At 38.1% G+C, this 20764-nt stretch overlaps 1 pseudogene; it reads right to left on the bottom strand.

Moving 5' to 3' along the window:
• Positions 1 to 273: 273 nt before the first annotated feature.
• The window catches only part of LOC149142702 (uncharacterized), a 120900-nt pseudogene continuing 100409 nt past the window's right edge, over positions 274 to 20764 (bottom strand).

Here is a 20764-nt window from a genome sequence, read left to right as displayed (position 1 = left end):
TTTTTTTTCAGTATAGAAATAGTAAAATTTCAAGAATCCCTCTTTCAAAATGTTTCAGCACAAAAAACATTGCTAGTTTTTGCAATAGTTTGTGTCACCTTTGAGATGAAAATGTAGTGTCCATAAAAGTACCAGTCAAAAGAAGTCATCAGAAATAATACTTTCAAGAAGTCCTCTTTGAGGACATGTCTTTCAATAAAGACATGGTTGCAAGGATTGCAAAAATTTGTACCAGCACCCCAGAGACGAAAATGAGTGCCAATAAAAATCCAGTCAAAAGAAGTCATACTACTCTTTCAAGAAGTCCTTTTTATGGACATGTTTTTCAATAAAGAGATGGTCACAGGCACTGCAATAATTTGCACCAGCACCCCTGATAAGACTCTGCATCCCTCCAACACACCAAACAAAACCAGTAGAGTATCTGTAACTGTTGGCATTATGATGCATGAGTTGTACTTGATGGCAACCCTCTCGTAGAAGAACAACTCGCTTACATATAACTAGATGAATCTACTGAGGAGATATCAAATGCAGGACAGTTCAAAGGAATCAGATGATAGTTCTATGTGTGACAAGTTAGCTTTGCCATCAAGTCCAAAGGGGGATATTGTTGGCATTATGAGACAAGTGTTGTCCTTGATGGAAAATCACACAGATGACAGATCATAGTGTAGGAGGACAGCAGCAAGGAATTGATGATCATACTACAAGAATGAAGAGAAAATATATATACGCAGGTTCATCGTGACAGAGACGCGTATACACACGGGATCATCGATCAAAAGGCGCGTATGCACATACACGCACTTTCATGCAAGAGAAGGTGCGTACATTGGGTTTTGGTCCATGGTAGTTAGTCCTTGGTATTTGAACCTATGGTTTTGGACCATAGTATCTTGTCAGATGTGTTGATCCCAAGTATTGGGTCCATGGTATTGGTTTTTTATGGTTTTGGACCATGGTATTGAGCAAGGCCTAAGACTATAAAAGGAGAAGAAAATCATTAGGCAAGGGTATCGAAAAAGTCTTGAATATCTGATGAAGGAGGAGATCCAATATGCAAGTTATGGGTTTATGATGCATTGCTTGATCTAAGATAAGGAGGGATCTCATCGGTTGATGGAGAACAAGATCTAAGGATAGATCACGATCAAAAGGTTTGAAATGAACTATCTCTATATGGTTGATTATGTTTATTCTAGATCTGTATACTGACGCATGTAATGATCTGAACTATAACTTAAATTTGAAATTGCTGCAAGTCATGATTGAATATTTATAGATATGTACGCGGGTTGGCTTTGGTGAAAGCGCGTATGTACGTGGGTTTGGTTCATTGTAGTAGTGTATACCATTTGAGCTATGATGTTTGAAGCCACAGGTGGTTCTGGTTGTTAATGGGTTCTGATGACAGTTTATTGGTGTCAGTATTCTGCATATCCTATTTGGTTGATTGTGTTTAGCTTCAGTACTGATGGATGAGAACTAATATTGGATCAGGATTATAATGACTCATATTTATGTGATCTGATGGACTAGATCTGGGAGCTAACACATATATTATCCTTGTATATGTAATGATCTGGGTATGTCTAAAGTCAGGAAGTGCAGCGAAGTTATGAATAAGTAATTAATGACATATACGCTGGTTCACCTTGGTGAAGTTGCGTATACACACTGGTTCAGCACTTCCAAGTAGCGTATGCACTCTGATGCATGATTTTGATGATACAGTTGGTTCTGAATATTGTTGCAGAGTTCAGTGTTCTGCTCTGTGTTCTGGTGACTGTGTTGTTGACAGGGTTTCAGTGTTTCAGTGATTCAGAAATTGATGATGCTAGTATTGATTGTTTTGTGCTTCAATGATATTTATGGGTCCAGTATGAAAATTTGATGAAACGTGGCCTTTAGATTATAGTGTTGTGCTTCAGGAGTATCCAGTTTGAAAATGTATGAAATGTGGTCCCTGGAGGGTGAAAGGAGATTGTAGGCCGGTGCCTACGTACTAGTACATCAGCTAGTACAAGAGCAAAGGGGGTAGTAGCTCCCTTCCAGTAGTAGCTAGAGAACAAGTGAAGATTGGAGCATTCAATAGGCAGGCACCTACGTACTAGTAAATGGATCAGCTAGTACAAGAGCTAAGGGGGTTGTAGCTCCCATCTAAGAGAGTCTAGAGAATGAGAGAAGGTTGTAGCCTTCTGTAGGTAGAAGCCTGTGCATTGGTATAAGACTGCACCAGTACAGAAATATTGTAAAATGAAGTTTCTTATTAAAAGAAGATAGAGATGACTTGCAGCAGGTGGTTTTCACCCACATTGGGTTTCCACCTTATATCATGGTATTCATGTGTGCTTCTTGTGTGTGATGATCTTTTCTGTTTTACTGCACCTGCTTACTGTTCATATGGTTAATGAAGTTCTGATGCACTAACTAAAGATCAACATTTAATGGATTAACTGAATCATAAGTATTCTGGATATACGCTAGTTTCATTAGACACAGTTGGGTATACACGCGGGTTCACTTAACTTAAGTAGCGTATATGTATCTAAGTATGGAAATGAAAATTTTTATTGATTAGATAATACTATTTCACCCCCCCCCCCTCTCAGTATTATTTCCAACAATTGGTATTAGAGCAGGTCCTTTGGTAGAAGCTTGATCTCTTGAAGGAGATCCGTGGAACAATGGGAAAGAAGCTTAAGAAGAAAGCACCTAAGAAGAAGAAGACATCTCAGAAAGTCTATGACAGTGGGAACATAAATTGGGGATTATGTGGAAGAAGCACTTTAGGTTCATAATCACTTCAAAATGAAGATGAACAAGATCTATCAGGTATGAATTTGTTATCCTCTGGTGATACAGGTATCTATCCATTTGGAAAAGATGAAAGTGATAGCGAAACAACTGAATCTGCTTTTATGGGTGAGCAAGAAAGATATCAAATAGAGGCAGAATTTACAAGGCTTACAGACATAATTAGAGATCAACAAGATCTATTGAACAAAAGGGAATGTGCCTTCAACGAAGAAGCTACCAAACTAAAAGCTCAACTAGAGGAAGGAAACAAGGTAAGGAATTTATTCAAGGACAAATATCAAAAGTTGCAGGATGAAGTAACATCACTAAGAGATGAAGTCAATGAAAGAAGCACAACCATCAAGAAACTCAGAGATAGATCCAGTTACTATGAAAGTCTTGAAGCCACGATTTGCTCGCTAAAAGAAGATCTTGAAGAATCAAAGAAGTAGAATAAAGAACTACTCCAAGCTCATGAAAATGAATTTCTTGAACTAAGACGTCAGTTGGAAGAAGAAAGAAATGTTGAAGAAAACGTGAAGAAGCAGTATCTTGAAAAGGAAGAGCAACATCAAGTTGAGGTAAATATTCTAAAAGATAAATTAGAAGAAAAAGATAAGCTCTTACGATTTCAAGATAGTACTAAGATCTTGGATGATATTCTTAGTAGTCAAAGGTCTCCTGCCATCAAAACTGGTCTTGGTTTTTATGAATCCACTGAAAATGAATCTAGCTCACAAGGAGAGGCAAGAAACTCTAATGAGAAATCTGAAATACACATCGAAAAGATGAGAAGAAAACCCCATCAACAGCCAAGGAAAGAAATTCTTCAAAGGAAATCTTTTACTCCTCCAATGCATAATATTGAATGTTATGTATGTCATAATCTTGGACATGTTGTAGCTAGATGTAGAAGAAGAATGGTTCAAGATCATCACACAGAAAGATCATCACATTCCAGGTACTTTCAGGGATATTGTTTTTCTTGCAATATGTTTGGTCACAAAGCTGTTGATTGCTACTGGAGGAATATGAAACACGTGAGATGTTATGCATGTAACAAGCTTGAACATATAGAAAAGGAATGCAGGAAGAAGGTTTGGGCACCACACCAAAAGGAGAAAACATCGTCACACTTGAAAATATGGAAGAAGAAGGAAGTACAGTCAGAAAGATGTGGCACAGCACAATATACTCAGACACAACACAGCACAGACATAACAGACTCAAGGGGAGCTGAAAGTGTAAAACTTCAGTGTCCTAAATCTCATATGCAAGTTTCATAAAGGGACGTCACGTATATACGTGAGTTAGACACTGCAAAGTTGGGTATATGTCAGTCTGAGGAAAAGCAGTGCGGACAGGCTCAGAAAAAGGGTCTGATATGATTCAGTCCACTATTTGCTCTATTGGTTAATAGTTATAGTCTACTGAGGATGTGTGGAAATGTTTTGATACTTGTAAGATGTTTAGAAGTGTTTTGATCCTAACTTGATGATGATGATGTCTTGATCCTTATTGCTGATATATGCATGATTAGATCTAATAGATGGCACAGGTTGAGGGGGAGCATATGCCTTTAATAATGCATTGTTGGCATTATGGTTAATAGTCCTTGGTGATGATGTTTATATGGCTAAATGATATATCTTGCTATGATGTGGTTATGAGTTGTCCATGATAAAATATCATATGATTCTTGGGGTTACATAGTAGATGTTCAGAGCATATTTGTGGATTGATTCTCAGATGGTGCATATATGATGCTTACATGGTGAACTTCATAAGGATAAGGAGAAGTACAAAGCTTGAATACACAACTTCATTACTTGATGATGAGTCTCTCATATGCTGCTGTTGTCATATGCATAAAGATCATGATGCAGGATTCCTATAGTTCTTGGTGCTCATGTGGATGAGGATTGTTGAAGTTGATGATATAAAGAAGCCTTGAAGAAAGATCTTGAGCGCAAGATACATAGCACTGGATACATGAATGATTACTCAAAGTTGCATTGTTGGAGACATGATGATGATGAGTTCTTACCTATATGTTGATAGGTTGATACTTACATATGTTGATTGATGCAGATATTCCCAAGTGATGATACATGGACGATCTTGTTGATAAGATGGCTATGGTATTTTACTCATATGATATAATGTGAATGATTTTATCATGTTGAGTTGATATCTATATGCAGACATACCCTGTCATAGGGCATTTACAGGTTGTTGATCTGGAAATGGTTTTACGCGAGTTTCATAAGGAGTATCTGCGTATATATGCCTGTTTCTGTGGATATAGTCGCATATATGTTAATTTGAAGGAAATCAGTGGGCCAAACTCAGAATGAGAAGAGTTTGATATGGGCCTAACAGAAACCATCTTGCACAGATGGAACAGGTACAGAGGGAGAACATGATTGGTGGTCTAGATGTTGTTGAAAGATGCTTATGGAGCAGATCATACATTATGTATGATAGTTGCTAATGACTATCATGGTCTTATTTAGATGTTTGGTTTCATGTAAAGGTCATATCAAGACTCATGATGTAATAGTGTGTCTCTATCTATTGTAGTCAATTGATGAAATCTCTTCTGGTCACATGATGTAATTTGTAACCCCTCTATGCATAAGAAGGATGATGAAATATTTCAGTCATGTAACGGCCTATGTTGGTTTCCCCACTATGCCTGGGATAAATGATGTTATACTCTTGTATTATCATGTGTAAACTTTTGGTATATCCCCACTTGGTTGGGAGATGGATGTATGTTCGTGCTAGGAAGGTCACTTATGATGTATAGAGTCATGTTCTTTGTTGTAGAACATCTTTTTGTAGACCTTGCTTACAGTCAGGGGGAGCATGAACAACACACTTCAGCAGTGCAGAGTTTTTAGCATATACTCAGAGGGAGCATGGAAAGATTGGTACACCTTGGCATATACAAAGGGGGAGCTCAATCAGAGATTTCAGTAGGTACTCAGGGGGAGTATGGACAGTGGAATGTTTATCTAGGAAAGAGAATATTTTGGTTCACCCTTTGCCCTTGATGTCAAAGGGGGAGAGTGATTTGGTGTTGTTGCCATCAAGTCCAAAGGGGGAGATTGTTGGCATTATGATGCATGTGTTGTACTTGATGGCAACCCTCTCATAGAAGAACAACTCACTTACATATAACTAGATGAATCTATAGAAGAGATATCAAATGCAGGACAGCTCAAAGGAATCAGATGATAGTTCTAAGTGTGACAAGTTAGCTTTGCCATCAAGTCCAAAGGGGGAGATTGTTGGCATTATGAGACAAGTGTTGTCCTTGATGGCAAATCACATAGATGACAGATCATAGTGCAGGAGGTCAGCAGCAAGGAATTGATGATCAGACTACAAGAATGAAGAGAAAATATATATACGCAGGTTCATCGTGACAGAGACGCGTATACACGCGGGATCATCGATCAAAAGGCGCGTATGCGTATACACGCACTTTCATGCAAGAGAAGGCGCGTACATTGGGTTTTGGTCCATGGTAGTTAGTCCTTGGTATTTGAACCTATGGTTTTGGACCATAGTATCTCGTCAGATGTGTTGATCCCAAGTATTGGGTCCATGGTATTGGTTTGTTATGGTTTTGGACCATGGTATTGAGCAAGGCCTAAGACTATAAAAGGAGAAGAAAATCATTAGGCAAGGGTATCGACAAAGTCTTGAATATCTAATGAAGGAGGAGATCCAATATGCAGGTTATGGGTTTATGATGCATTGCTTGATCTGAGATAAGGAGGGATCTCACCGGTTGATGGAGAACAAGATCTAAGGATAGATCGGGATCAAATGGTTTGAAATGAATTATCTCTATATGGTTGATTATGTTTATTCTAGATCTGTATACTGACGCATGTAATGATCTGAACTATAACTTAAATTTGAAATCGCTGCAAGTCATGATTGAATATTTATAGATATGTACGCGGGTTGGCTTTGGTGAAAGCGCGTATGTACGTGGGTTTGGTTCATTGTAGTAGCGTATACCATTTGAGCTATGATGTTTGAAGCTACAGGCGGTTCTGGTTGTTGATGAGTTCTGATGACAGTTTATTGGTGTCAGTATTCTGCATATCCTGTTTGGTTGATTGTGTTTAGCTTCAGTACTGATGGATGAGAACTAATATTTAATCAGGATTATAATGACTCATATTTATATGATCTGGTGGACTAGATCTGGGTGCTAACACATATATTATCCTTTTATATGTAATGATCTGGGTATGTTTGAATTCAGGAAGTGCAGCAAAGTTATGAATAAGTAATTAATGATATATACGCTGGTTCACCTTGGTGAAGTTGCGTATACACGCTGGTTCAGCACTTCCAAGAAGCGTATGCACTCTGATGCATGTTTTTGATGATACAGTTGGTTCTAAATATTGTTGCAGAGTTCAGTGTTCTGCTCTGTGTTCTAGTGACTGTGTTGTTGATAGGGTTTCAGTGTTTCAGTGATTCAGAAATTGATGATGCTAGTATTGATTGTTTTGTGCTTCAATGATATTTATGGGTCTAGTATGAAAATTTGATGAAACGTGGCCTTCAGATTATAGTGTTGTGTTTCAGGAGTATCCAGTCTGAAAATGTATGAAATGTGGTCCCTGGAGGGTTAAAGGAGATTGAAGGTCGGCGCCTACGTACTAGTACATCAGCTAGTACAAGAGCAAAGGGGGTAGTAGCTCCCTTCCAGTAGGAGCTAGAGAACAAGTGAAGATTGGAGCATTCAGTAGGCAGGCATCTACATACCAGAAAATGGATCAGCTAGTATAAGAGCTAAGGGGGTTGTAGCTCCCATCCAGGAGAGTCTGGAGAATGAGAGAAGGTTGTAGCCTTTTGCAGGTAGAAGCCTGTGTACTGGTATAAGACTGCACTAGTACAGAAATATTGTAAAATGAAGTTTCTTATTAAAAGAAGATAGAGATGACTTGCAGCAGGTGGTTTTCACCCACATTGGGTTTCCACCTTATATCATGGTGTTCATGTGTGCTTCTTGTGTGTGATGATCTTTTCTGTTTTACTGCACCTGCTTACTGTTCATATGGTTAATTAAGTTCTGATGCACTAACTAAAGATCAACATTTAATGGATTAACTGAATCATAAGTATTTTGGATATACGCTAGTTGCATTAGACATAGTTGCGTATACACGCGGGTTCACTTAACTTAAGTAGCGTATATGTATCTAAGTATGGAAATGAAAATTTTTATTGATTAGATAATACTGATTCACCCCCCCCCCTCTCAATATTATTTCCAATAGTAACTTGGTCCTGATTTGAATTGCTAAAGAACTGAGCTGAGAAGTGACCCAAATCGCAATGTATAAGTGATAGTGTCATTGCAATAGATGATGCAAGCATGTAAAGGTTTAGAAGTTTAGGATTACTCCATGTTCGACCAGTTTCTCCAGTATATAGTGTGATAATTCCAATGGCACTTGAAAGCATTGCAATTCTGTTGACCTTTCTTCCTTTCAATATTTCCAAGGTTACCCACAGTATGCTCAACACTTGACAAGTGGCCTAGCATAGTAATGCTCTATAAAGTTGTCCCCTTCTTTGAGCTACATTCTGGTACCTTTGATCGACGGTCAAAGCCATCAGTCCCCAATGGTCTCACCCCACCTCTGCTCTGAGGGAAAAAAGGATATGAAAATGAGGGCAAACGATGCAGTTCAAGCTACAGAGACATGCATGTAAGTGATGAAAAGATGATGATTCAATCAGTCAAGAAGGGGCATGTTCTGCAGATGTACTGAATCACAGACCAAATAAACCAAATACTCTGCAAAGCGCCCGTGAAACTGAAATAGGGAGACAACGGTTTTCATTCGGATCCAATGTGGACTCATCCCGCTGTGATCTTTGCTCAACCTAGCGATGGAGGGCATCTCGAAGCGGCAGATGGAACAACAGTGGTGCAACTCTAGCCATTGCAGAATGCAGTTAGAGTGGTAGATGTGTTGACATGGCATCTGACATGTCACCTCTCCTGCCTGAAAATCATCCAGACAAACCATACACTTGGAAGGGAGATGCTTTTGCGAAATGGTAACGGTGGATAGCCCTTGAACTGCAGATGTATAAGCCGGGACATTACCTTATCCATTCCATTTAATTTCAGTCCCTGGTTTTGTGAATGCCAAAAAAAGGAAGAGAGTTCGTCGCCAAAATTGCTCCACTGGGCGATTCTCAGAATCACCCTGTTGATTTTCTAGTGTCCTATTAATTCAAGTGGAAGAGATCTTTCTTACATATCATTAGATTATGAAGTGACATTGGACATAATTAAGCTTTGGGCCATACCCTTTTAGAAACAACAACCCAAACTAAATGATTAGTTATTAGATCTTTTTATTTAGTCGATCTAAACTAGAAGATTATAAAAAAAAAAAAAAAAATCCTTTCATTGCTCCTCATAAACCAAGATAGATTGATTCATCCCTCCTTTTTAGTGTACAAAGAGGAGTGCTTGATTTTTACTCAAAAAGATGGGGTGTTGATGTATCTATATATGGGTGCTCAGGTTTTTATATTAAAAATTTTCTCTAGTGCTTGATTTGTAGTCAAAGAGATGCGGTGATAATGTATCTATATATGGGTGTTGATTTTTTTATATTGAAATTTTCTCTTGTTTCAATTAGAATTAGAAGGGTTTGTTCTTTTTGTTTTCCTTATAATAAACTATTGTTCTCAATTGAAATTGTATCATTTGTATTCATGTTTCTTGTCAGTGTAATTTTGAGGTGCAAGTTACTTATTTTATTTTTAGACTATGATATTTAACACATAGTGACCTATGCTTAGTAAACTAAAATTAGGAAGGTTTAATAACTTGCTTAGTTTTTTTTAGGGTTTTGCTGTAGCTTGTTTGTAGAGAGACTAGAGATTTGACCCCTAGGCAATAACATTCTCTTGCATCTTTGAAATCTTATTTATTGGTTCTATGTGCTTGCATTGCCATCTTTTCTTAAATGGTATTTGAAATATTTATTCAAGAAAATTTCTAAACATTTCAGGCTTTCATGATAAAATGTTCATTTTTACATTCTCTTGTATGTTTGTTTTGATTAGGTCTCTTGAATCAAATTGGTTTTCAATAGGTTTGTTTTGAGTATGTGAGGTTTCTAGTGTCTTATTAATTCAATTGGAAGAGATCTTTCTTGCATATCATTAGATTATGAAGTGACATTGGACATAATTAAGATTTGGGCCATACCCTTTTATAAACAACAAAAACTAAATGATTACTTATAAAGAATTAGAAATTTCACAAATATAGTAAACCAATATTAAGTGTGATTTATGGCCTTAAATGAGTTTTGGAGGGTAAACTTTGAAATGCCATAGAACTGAAATTAGAGGTCAATAGAGTGTGTGAGGTCCAATTATTGGATAGAGTTCTTGAGAAAATGCTCCTATAACATTAGAGTTAAACATGAGGCATCTCAGGTCAAGTGCCTAATGGTTAAGAGCATGTGTTTCCTCCTAAGAGGTCATAGATTCAAAAACCAGAAGGGGTTAGAGTAGGTATGCCTTCATAGACAATAATCAAATCATTGCGTGGAGGTGGGTCTCTTTTCCCACAAATAAGGGGGTTTCATACACCAATTAGGTGTCTGGCTTGGCTATGACCTTAAAATTGGATAACAATAATAATTAGGATATAAATTGTTAGAAATTCATAATCTATAAGGGTGAAAGCATCGAGCTGGGTTACACTTTTTGGCAAGAGATAGCATGTTTGGGTGGAAAAAATGATTGCTCAATTGAGACTTTTTTAAGTGCTTGATTGAGCTGTTTGAGCACTTAAACAATGTAACCCAATGTTATTTAGGAGCTCGATTTAGCCATGTCTTTGTGGCAGCCAAATGAAGGAGACTGGGTTTTGAATCTATTTTTGGCTTAGGTAAGTTTTATTATATGGAGTTGAATTTCAATATGTTATTTATTAATTTATATGTCATTGTACTAATTTAATTCATTATTTCTTGTGTGCTTGATAATTAGGTACAACACTAGCATGTTGCCTTCAAAAGGGAAGAAATTGCATTGCAATTGAAAAAGATCCAATACAATGCAATTTCATTCACCAAAGAATTAATGTTGTTCCATTTCTTCTAGATGCAATGCAAGAAATTGGGTTGAAGAAAGCCGACTTTAGTGAATCACGTGTGGCAAAAAAGGCAAAGGAACCCCAACCACTATTACATGGAATGTTTGGAAAGACATACATTGGGAGATTCACAGACATCAAAGATCCATTAGAAGAAGAAAATGAGCAAAAGGAAGCAGAAAATATTGTGGAAGAAGACAATGATGAAACTCTAGAGGATGAAGAGTTTGGATTACGTGACATTGTTGATTACATTTAAGTTATGCTTGGAAATCAAGCGTTGCAGTGTTTTGACTTTGACATTTTATGAGAAGAATAAACACTCAATTAAGGATTTTATGCATTCAATATTTGTAATATGTGACTTTCACATTAATTTTTAAGTTAATCATTATTTTTTGAAAAAAAAAAGTGATTATTATTATTCTTTTGACATGAAATTCATAAAAAAAACTATTATTTAACCATTTTTAGTTAAAATTTTCATATAAAAATTGTGATTTTGACATGTCAATTCTAGCAAAAAATTACCAAAACGTGTAGTTTTTTAGTTATATTTATGTTAAAAATGGTTATTTTTATGTCCATTGTTAAAAATTATTGTTTTTTAGAAACAATTATTTCATGTGGATTGAAAAATTAATTAAGGATGTATAAATATGTAGAATATCGAAAATTCAAAATATCGACCTTCTAATTTAAAAATGAAAAACAATAAAAGCCTCACTACAAAAAAATTAAAATCAAAATAAAAAACAAGAAAATATGAAGAAAACTACCATTTCAAAAATTATTAAATTTACAAAATAATTATTTACCTTTTATACATTAGAAAATTTAAAGTCAAAAAATAGGTCTTTTAAAAAAAGGGTCTGATGCAGAATACCCACTTTTTTAAATCAGCATGAAAATCACTACCATTCTAAAACGTAATGTACATAAAAAAAATTAAAGTGCCAAAAACTATGCTCTAAAAAAAACGTGTGTTTTGCATCACCCATCTCAAAATCAGGTCACCTTTTTGCTATCTCTACAAAATGGGTAACAGTATCAGTTCTCGTTTCAAAGTTTACATAGATCACCCATCTCCCAGCCTGATGAGGATGCCATGGAATCTATGTCTACCCCTGATTACCCCTACGCTTAAGTAAGGGGGCATTCTTTCATGAGGACTTCAAAGGCAAACTCCTTCCTAATTCTCTCAAAGCGCTCTACCACCAGAAATGTTTCTCACAACACACCCTTTTGATTTGCATGTTTTTATTTCTACTATAAGGTTAGGTAGATTGCATCATCTCGTCCACTATCTTTTGTAACTTTCAGATGGATCCATCATCCACATTGTATATCGGTCATGCTGACGGTGCAAGTCGCTTCTCCTAGAATCTAGCCTCAGTAGCCTGGGTAATTTTTACCCTCTTTCATACATTAGTCCTTTCAAACGGTGTGTGCATTGGATCTGCCACCAATAATTAGGCTGAATATGATGTAGTGATAGGTTTGTTAGTCGACTCCCTTGCTCATCGCATCCTTCATCTTCATGTTCATTTAGATTCCTTGCTACTTGTCATGCAATTGAATGGTGTGTATCATGTGCATAACCAAGTCCTATTTAGAAAATCTTTATGAGTGAAGCTATTGGCATGTGAATTTGAAACCATTACTTTCATTCATGTGCCTAGAGCCCAAAATCACTACATAGATACCATTGCAACCAACATTACATATTGGAATTTATCACATGTATACCACATAGGAAAACCATAAATAAAACAAATTTAGAACCATCATCGTCATGTCAAATACATAATCCTATTATGTATCACAAAACGTTTTTGGAGCCATAGCCCTAAAATACATCCGACATGTCCATAGCATGTTACAAAAATCACAATCAAAGGGACCCACATGTCCCTGCAACTAGTCACTGTCTGACAGATGTTGTACCAAAGGCTCTGCTCCACTTGCACATAGATCACGTACTTCCTGACCTACCATCGCCACACTTCGTACAATACCTCACCACTCTGAGGGAAGAATGGTGCACTCATATGCATATCGATCCACTAAATTGTGTCATCTGGGCTCTGAAACCCTGGTCAAGAGTACATCAGACCTATGATGCAAATCAGAAAGCAGTGCAGTATCTTCTAGACCCTACTGTGATGATGATGCCCCCCAGTCTGCAACCCGAGATGCTGCAGCTCGGCCTGCATATCCTATCGGATTCACCGGTGCTATGAATGAATACAACATATTTCACACTCAATACCATATATATGTGATTGAAATATAAAATGAACCATAAAACATAGAAACTTAACACTTACCATTTGGTCCCCATGCTCACCCGGGTGGAAGTGGCCAGTCAGGATCCCCATGATAGTTCATCCCTCTATAAGGGTAGTCATCAATGTAAAGGGGCATCTGGTCCCCTTTTGCGAAAAAATCAGGTCATAACACCTGTCTGACTCCCCCTCCTCCTCCTCTCCACAGTAGCTACCCCCAACAATGCATCCTAGGCTCTTGTGGGTCCCCATCTCGGATATGTACATGAGGACAGATAGTGCATATCTTCTCAAAGAAGAATTCACACAATACTATACCAAAAGCACAGTCACGATTCACTTGCCTCTTACAGAGGCTCAACTATCGTTTCATTGATGATAGCATCATCAGGGCCCACCCATAGTAGGTCCCAGCCAAAACACTCTCAACTAACATTATTTGCCCTCATGTGATGTGGTGGAATGCATGGCTGCCCAAGACCCATAGCACAGCTATGCCAACAGCCTATGTCTCTAGCCTCTCTAGAACAACAGTTGGGATAGTCATTCCCTTGACATGAACACCCCGTCAACAATGGCGCTCCGCGAGCTCGAATATTTTCCTCCCACGAGGTAACACTAGATGAATATCCCCCACCACTATGAGTGGAGGATGTCTGGTCAACAAGTAAATATCCTGTAATGTGAGCTTGATCTTGTTCCCCTACACAATAAAGACCTCCTAGTCTGGATCCCAATATCCCACAATTCTTGATAGCAAGGGCTCACTTGCCCTAATCAAAGGGTTCTCTGCCAACTTAAGAACCCCATAACGAGCCAATGCCCCTCAAACCGCCTGATCCCCTTGGATCTCAAATCGAATAGCATCGAAGTCTCGTTCATGCCAGTTGATTTTTAGCTCTACCATATATGCAAAACACCACATGTCTTGTCAGTTTAGAAAAGAAAACAACAGGCTGCACTGATCAGCTTGTAACCCCCACCACGCCATCAAACCAACCCTTCCTCGAGCCACAAATCATATTTTTCATCCCAGAAAGAGCGAGCTCACAGGTTTCCAGTTGTTTCTTATGAGCCAGATCACATTTTTGAACCGTGAAAGTGCAATGCAACCGTGAGTGAGGGCAAGGGTCCCCTAGGGAGCTGCTAGGTGCCAAAAATCAGGAGATAAACCGATGAAATTGAAGAGATGAGTAAGGCCACCTACCCCAAAGTCACAGATCCTGATTCCCATGGTTGGTTTGTCTGCTATGATCTCCATAAGATTTAGAGCCTTTTCCTGCTCTCCACATTGACCATAGCTCACTTAGCAAATGAATCCAATTTGGAGGGAAAACGTCCTTCCATAGAAAAATCCACAATTTTGATATTGCCTATTGCAAGTAGATCTTAGCTTATTTTGATGAACTGTCAACATCATTGGAAATCTCTCACCGAGTTCTATAATGGGTCTTCCTTAGTTTTTGATGATTCAACACTTCACCTCGAAACCATTTTTCCAAGAAGATTGCTTCGTCGTCTCTCAAAATCAAATTTCATCATAAAGCGACACTTGTACTTTAACGTCCACCTCCTCTTAGTACTTTTTGTACCATATGTCGATTTTCATTATGAGTAACCATCATTTACTCATGTTTCATGGTCCCCATCGGGCCTCGTCTGTGTGGTAGCATCATCGAGTCATCCTTGCATTATTGGAGTCTATTTCATGTCCCATCATCTCATGTCACAGTATTCCATCCATATTTTCATATTGTTCATCCAGTGTTGCAGATTTTTGCCTCTTGTCATATAGTCCCCATCCCCTCCAGAGTTGATTCAGTTGTTGCCAGGTCAACCATGCACTTTATGCTCTGACAAGGGTTTTCGTTTGTTTGTCCCTCAGTGATTTTTCTCCATTATCCCTAGTTTCAGTCCATCAGTCACATTACTATTTTCCCTCATGCTTTAGTTGAGGATCCTCATTGCCTCATCCATTGATGGCCCTATTTTGTCGACATCAGCTCATTTATTCTAGCAGAATGTCCTAGAGGGCGTTGTATCTCAGTTCCATCATCCATTATTGTTCAACACCTTGGATCGAGTAGAGGGTCTTATTATTGCCCTTTGACTTGGTCGTTTCATGTTCGTGATCCATACACTTGATGGTCCAGTGCTGCAACAGATTGTCCCAGTGATTCCCAAGTGTGTGTGAAATGTTTTCAGACCTTATGACGGGGTAGCCCTTCAGGTAGCCCCCCACATGTCGAGATGCATACCTACTATGCTACAGCCTTAGATGCAGTTCCATAGAGTTGATGGGCTCTGTTCCTACCAATTGCATTGTTCATAGCATGCACATCTCCTTCAGATGACCCATTCAGTTTTGTAGAGCCCTTCCTTGTTCACCATGGCTTCTCTGGTTGTTCTACCCTCCCTCCCACCAATTTTTTGAGGAAAGGGGATTTGCATCTCAGGTACTCAAATATTATTGTATTTAGTTATGGCTCATGTTTTTACCAGGTGCATTATGTATATGGTACACATAGTATTATTTTCTGGCTCTATTATGCTAGCATGTCATGTATCATTCAACATGTACTTTATTGCTCAGTTTCATATTTCTCGGCAAACCATTATTTGTGTACTAAGTTATCTTGGCGAGTATGGGTATGCCTCCCCCACTTCATTGAGGTTCAGCACCACAACATTAAAGGAGATGTGCATTAGTCTCGCCCCCTCTGTCATTATCCTCTCTCAGCTTTAGCTTCATTGGTCTCTCTCTCTCCATAACTCCCCTATGTTGTCTAAGTGATTGTGTCTTTACAACGTAATTTGGTCATATGTTTTGCTCCTAACACTCGTACATTGGGGGGCAATCTGTTATCACCAAAAAATTGATCCACTAGCCTAATTTACTAGATGGAACGAAGTACACCATGTAAAGCCAATTTTACCATCGTAAAATTTCTTTCACTGTGAGAAATTACCTAATCAACAACCTTTATAAAGTAATTTGTAGTTAAACCCATGAAGAATAATTAAATAAATCACTATTTATTTCATTTTCTTCTAGGAATAATTAATGAAACCATTGTTTTATTATTATTCCTTGTTAAATTTGACCTAATTGAAAAATAAATAGATAAATCATTATTTTTCTTATTTTTCTCTAAGAATAACTAAGTAATCATTAATTAATTACTGTTGTTTGTTAAATTTGACTAAATCCCTTAGGAATAATGAAATAAATCATTATTTGTTTATTATTCCTTAACTAATTCATTGAGATAATAAATAAATCATTTATTTATTTATTATTTCTAAATAAAATTTTAAATACTTTTTCCCTCCTAAACAAATATAATAAAATATTCCAAGTGGTTATTCCAAGAATCTAATCAATAATATTTTATTATTGCTCATTGTTTGAGGGTAACTCAATGTTTTGTTATAAATAGGAGGGTTCTCCATTCATTATTCACATTAGAGTATTTTCATTGTTGCACTCATTGTTGTAACTCTGATTATTTTCATTGTCGCACACCATATTTTTGTTGGGTTTATGCATTATAGAGGAGAGAGACTCTACTAAATCTGAAGATGTTTGAGGATAGCAAAGAACCCATCCCATATAGGGGGACTGGTAACATTTATCTATTCTCTTCACAGCTGTTTTTATTAAATTATTCGTTACATATCTATTTTCCATTAGATGTCTGGGGTTATTACTCTTTATTTCTCTATTTAACTACGATAGTAGCATAGATCATAATTTTGGCAGGTTTTGTTTCTATAAATAGCTGCAGATCTACAATGTTTAGCGACTGTTTCTATTGTTGAGATTATTTGTCATCCACAATCTTAAGTGGGTTCTTTTCGTACATCATTGAGAAGAAGACACTATAGCACTTGAGTCCACACTATGGGACTATCAATCTTCCACCTTCCTTTACTATCTTTCAACTTAGCTAAACACTCATACAATTCAATGGGGAAGGTGTAGAGGAAGATCTCATGTATCTTTGTATACAGGTGGTGAGCTCCAGTATTGCAACGATAATGCTGCAACTCCTGGGATGCCTAGTTTACTATTATCAGCCTAGTGGTTCGTAACAAACTTGGAAGCGAAAGTGCTGTATGCACAAGTACTAGTTCTTACTACAGGCTGTCACTTTGTCAGCTAGCACAAGATCACTAGGAGCTCAAGCCAACTTCTATGGATTCCAGAAGAAGCTCTATATGTGATGAAAGAAAGGAAAGCTTACTCTACAAAGGCTACTCTAATTGTAGAAAGGAAAAAGACTGAAATGTAAAGTAAACCTAGCGAACCCTTGTTAACGGGAAAAGTGTCTATTCAGAACGACCCTATCCCACTAAGTTGTTACAGTGACCTTAGAAACAAACAGAGAAAACTACTTTTGTATTCTTGTTTATGAACTGTAAACAAGGAGGAATAGGATGAACCAACCTGTGTCTTGCGCTAGTCCTTTGATCCAATCTCTCTCCTCTTTGACAACTTCCAGCTACCTGCTCCCTTACTTGCCCAGCTTCACCAAATACCTGTAAGATCACAGAAGAAGGAAACTATACAAAGACATGGGTTTATATTCATAAAAAGCTTAGGATCAGATTTAAGCTAAACATACAAATGTAACAAACATCAATGATACACAAGCATGTAGGAGAAACTCAAATAGTTTTATTGATATAACAAGAAGATCCAGGAGGAGTTACAACCGATGATTCCTGATCCAACATCAACCTCCCAGCAAAGAAGCCCCTCTTCACCTCCAACAAAGCATAAATCACCCAATACTCTGATATCTATCTCAAAACCAACAACAATTCTTTGCAATGTACAAAATTCCAGCCTCCGGATCTCTGGGATGAGGGATCCATATATAGATGTATGCAAGGAAGATGAGTCAGCTTATGATTTGACTAGTGTCTTCTCTCTGTCAGTTCTTGCTTCCACTTGGAGACTGAGAGCCTCTTACTCATCCTTGGTCGAATTCAGTGAGGCAAGTGTCATTGGGGAAGATTCTGGAAGCTTCCATTGTCTCTCCACCTCGCGGAATGACACTGCCATTTGTCATTTCCCGCTCAATGCACCCTGGTAGTGCATTTAGGTGCATTGCAACGCACCTAGCTAGTGTATTTGGGTGCTATGCAACGCAGCTAGCCAGTGGAGCAGCTGAAGTGATCCTGATTTGACTGATTCTGAGAAGTTTCTGGTGGAGAACTTCTGGGAGAAGCTGTAATTTGTTGACCTTGTTCCTTCAGGGGTCGGAACAACACTTTTAGGGACTTAGGATCCCTTGGTTTATGGACATTTCATGCTTAGAGCTGTAAGGCACAAAAATGTCTATAACAGTTGCCCCCTAAAGTATGAGGCCGTTTATCGGGTGAAATGCTTTATTAGGAGGATCTGAAGTTCTTTCAATGCTGGGAGGAGACCTGTAATAAGATACAATACAATACATTATCTTCATACTATTTTTCATGATCTAGCTGAGGTGGGCATTCCCATGCTCAGCTTTATAAATTCATTTTCATGTACATAGGACAGACAATCGTCTAAGTGTAGACTGATGATTCTGATAGAGCTATCATCCTTTTGGTAGGATGATTATCTGTGCTGCAATGCTGTACATTTCAATGTCTTTATTTTCCTGAATATATATCGCAGCCCGGATGGATGAAACTGGATCCGGGGTCTTCAATCTCGTCCGATCTTCACTTGAAGTACAAGTCGATCCATGTGAGAAATGTTTTGAATTCGAACATGGAAAGACATCGCTTGATTACCAGTCAATGATGTAAACTGTTAACAAGCGCGGGAGGAATCATCGATAATGATAATGACCCTCAAGGTACTGCAGTACAATTCACGTGGTGTGAATGAAGTACTTGGCATCGAACACCACGCAAAATCTTTCGGTCGAAGGTCATTGATGTATACCTGTCGCCGGAAGTGAGAAACTTGCCATTGAGGCATGCAAGCTTCAAAGTACTGAATGGGGTGTTCCTAGATCAACTTCTTGGATAATGAGCTGATGTTGACAAGAAGCGATCCATCAAAGGAGGGCCTTAATGAATCCCACATCAATGACACGGAACAGAGCAAATGATTTTGATGGAGGTGAAAATGATCTGATGATATATGGTTCAGGGTGGCGATCATGAAAGAATGGAGTATAATGTATGGTAGTCGATGGGACACAGGTGACTTCTCTGGATGACTTCTCTTGAACATGTCGGCGACACTTATGTGATGGATTGGTAGCATTTACCCCAAATGTGGATGGTATGGCGTGACCATGGTGATGTGACTGGTGAATGAAACAACCCAACCTGACTCGGACACGGAGTGGAAGTGTCATGTTCAAGAGCGACTTGCTACCAATAAAGATTCTTTGAGTTTTCTTCCCAATTTTTCCCCAGTCATTGCTGACCAGTACCTCTTTATTTTTGTCAAGCTTGAGGAGGATAACATATGCTTGTTCTATAATTTTCCCTTCGGGCAAACCCATCGCTATGTTTTAACGAGCCTAACGATAGTGAAACTCGTTCTCGTCTAAAGACAAGTTTTTCGCTATTAATCTTTTTAACGAATTTAACGACAAAGATAACTCGGTCCTTTTCATTTTTAGAGAGTCTGAAAAGGCACGTAAAGGTAACTCCAAAATTCCTTTTTCGTCATCTAATTCCTTACGTCTGAAAAGGTATAAAACAATACAGAAGGGATGAGTTTTCGATAGTTTTAACAAGCCGAACAAAACAAGCGCTCAATCTTTTTGTGCAATAATCCCTCAGGTCCAAAAAAGATTAAAATCTAGAGGAGGGATAGCACTTCGGTCGCTTTAACGAGCCGGAAGGCCAAAACTCGGCAATCTTTTCATATTTTACGAGTCCGTTGAAAAGAGCTTAAAGAAGACTCGTCTTTTGAGGAACGAGTGATAAAAATGGGTAGCAGTTGATTCCAGGTAAGGTTTGGAATTTTGCAGTCACGGCAGTGTCACAAGGATTGCTAGTGAAATCACTCTTCACAGCTGTTCCTCAAAATGGGTAAACAATCAAATGGAGGTGAATGATCGGCCAATGGAAAAGTGGAGGTGACGGTGCAAACACGACCAAGGCTTTAATGGCTGAAATGTTACATTCACGGTGGTTATTTACCGGGGAATAGTTCATTTTTTAACGAGCTTAAACGCGGGTGGAAACATTTGCTCATGTCTTATGTTTATTTTTTAACGAGCTTGAACTATGTGCTAAAACTGCTCGATTAATCCAGTCATATGATAAGAATGTCTCATATAAAAACGGCAACTTTTAGATTTTTGCCCCACATCCTTTCTTTATGCAAGTTAGGAAACGACTAATCCAAAAAACAGATAAATAATCACTCTTTGCTTGCACTCCAAAAGGTTTGCATGCCCCCAGGTATAAAATATGGTTTCAAGGTTACCCCTCAATTTGCAGACAAAACATTTGTTCTATCAGGAGAGGCCTACCTCTTACAGGT

This window comes from Pinus tabuliformis, chromosome X (assembly GCF_031772625.1).
Source record: "Pinus tabuliformis cultivar Carrire ecotype Pingquan chromosome X, CPIR1, whole genome shotgun sequence".
Classification (NCBI taxonomy): Eukaryota; Viridiplantae; Streptophyta; class Pinopsida; order Pinales; family Pinaceae; genus Pinus; species Pinus tabuliformis.
Note: the sequence above shows the minus strand (reverse complement) of the source record. Positions and strands in the feature narration are given on the sequence as shown.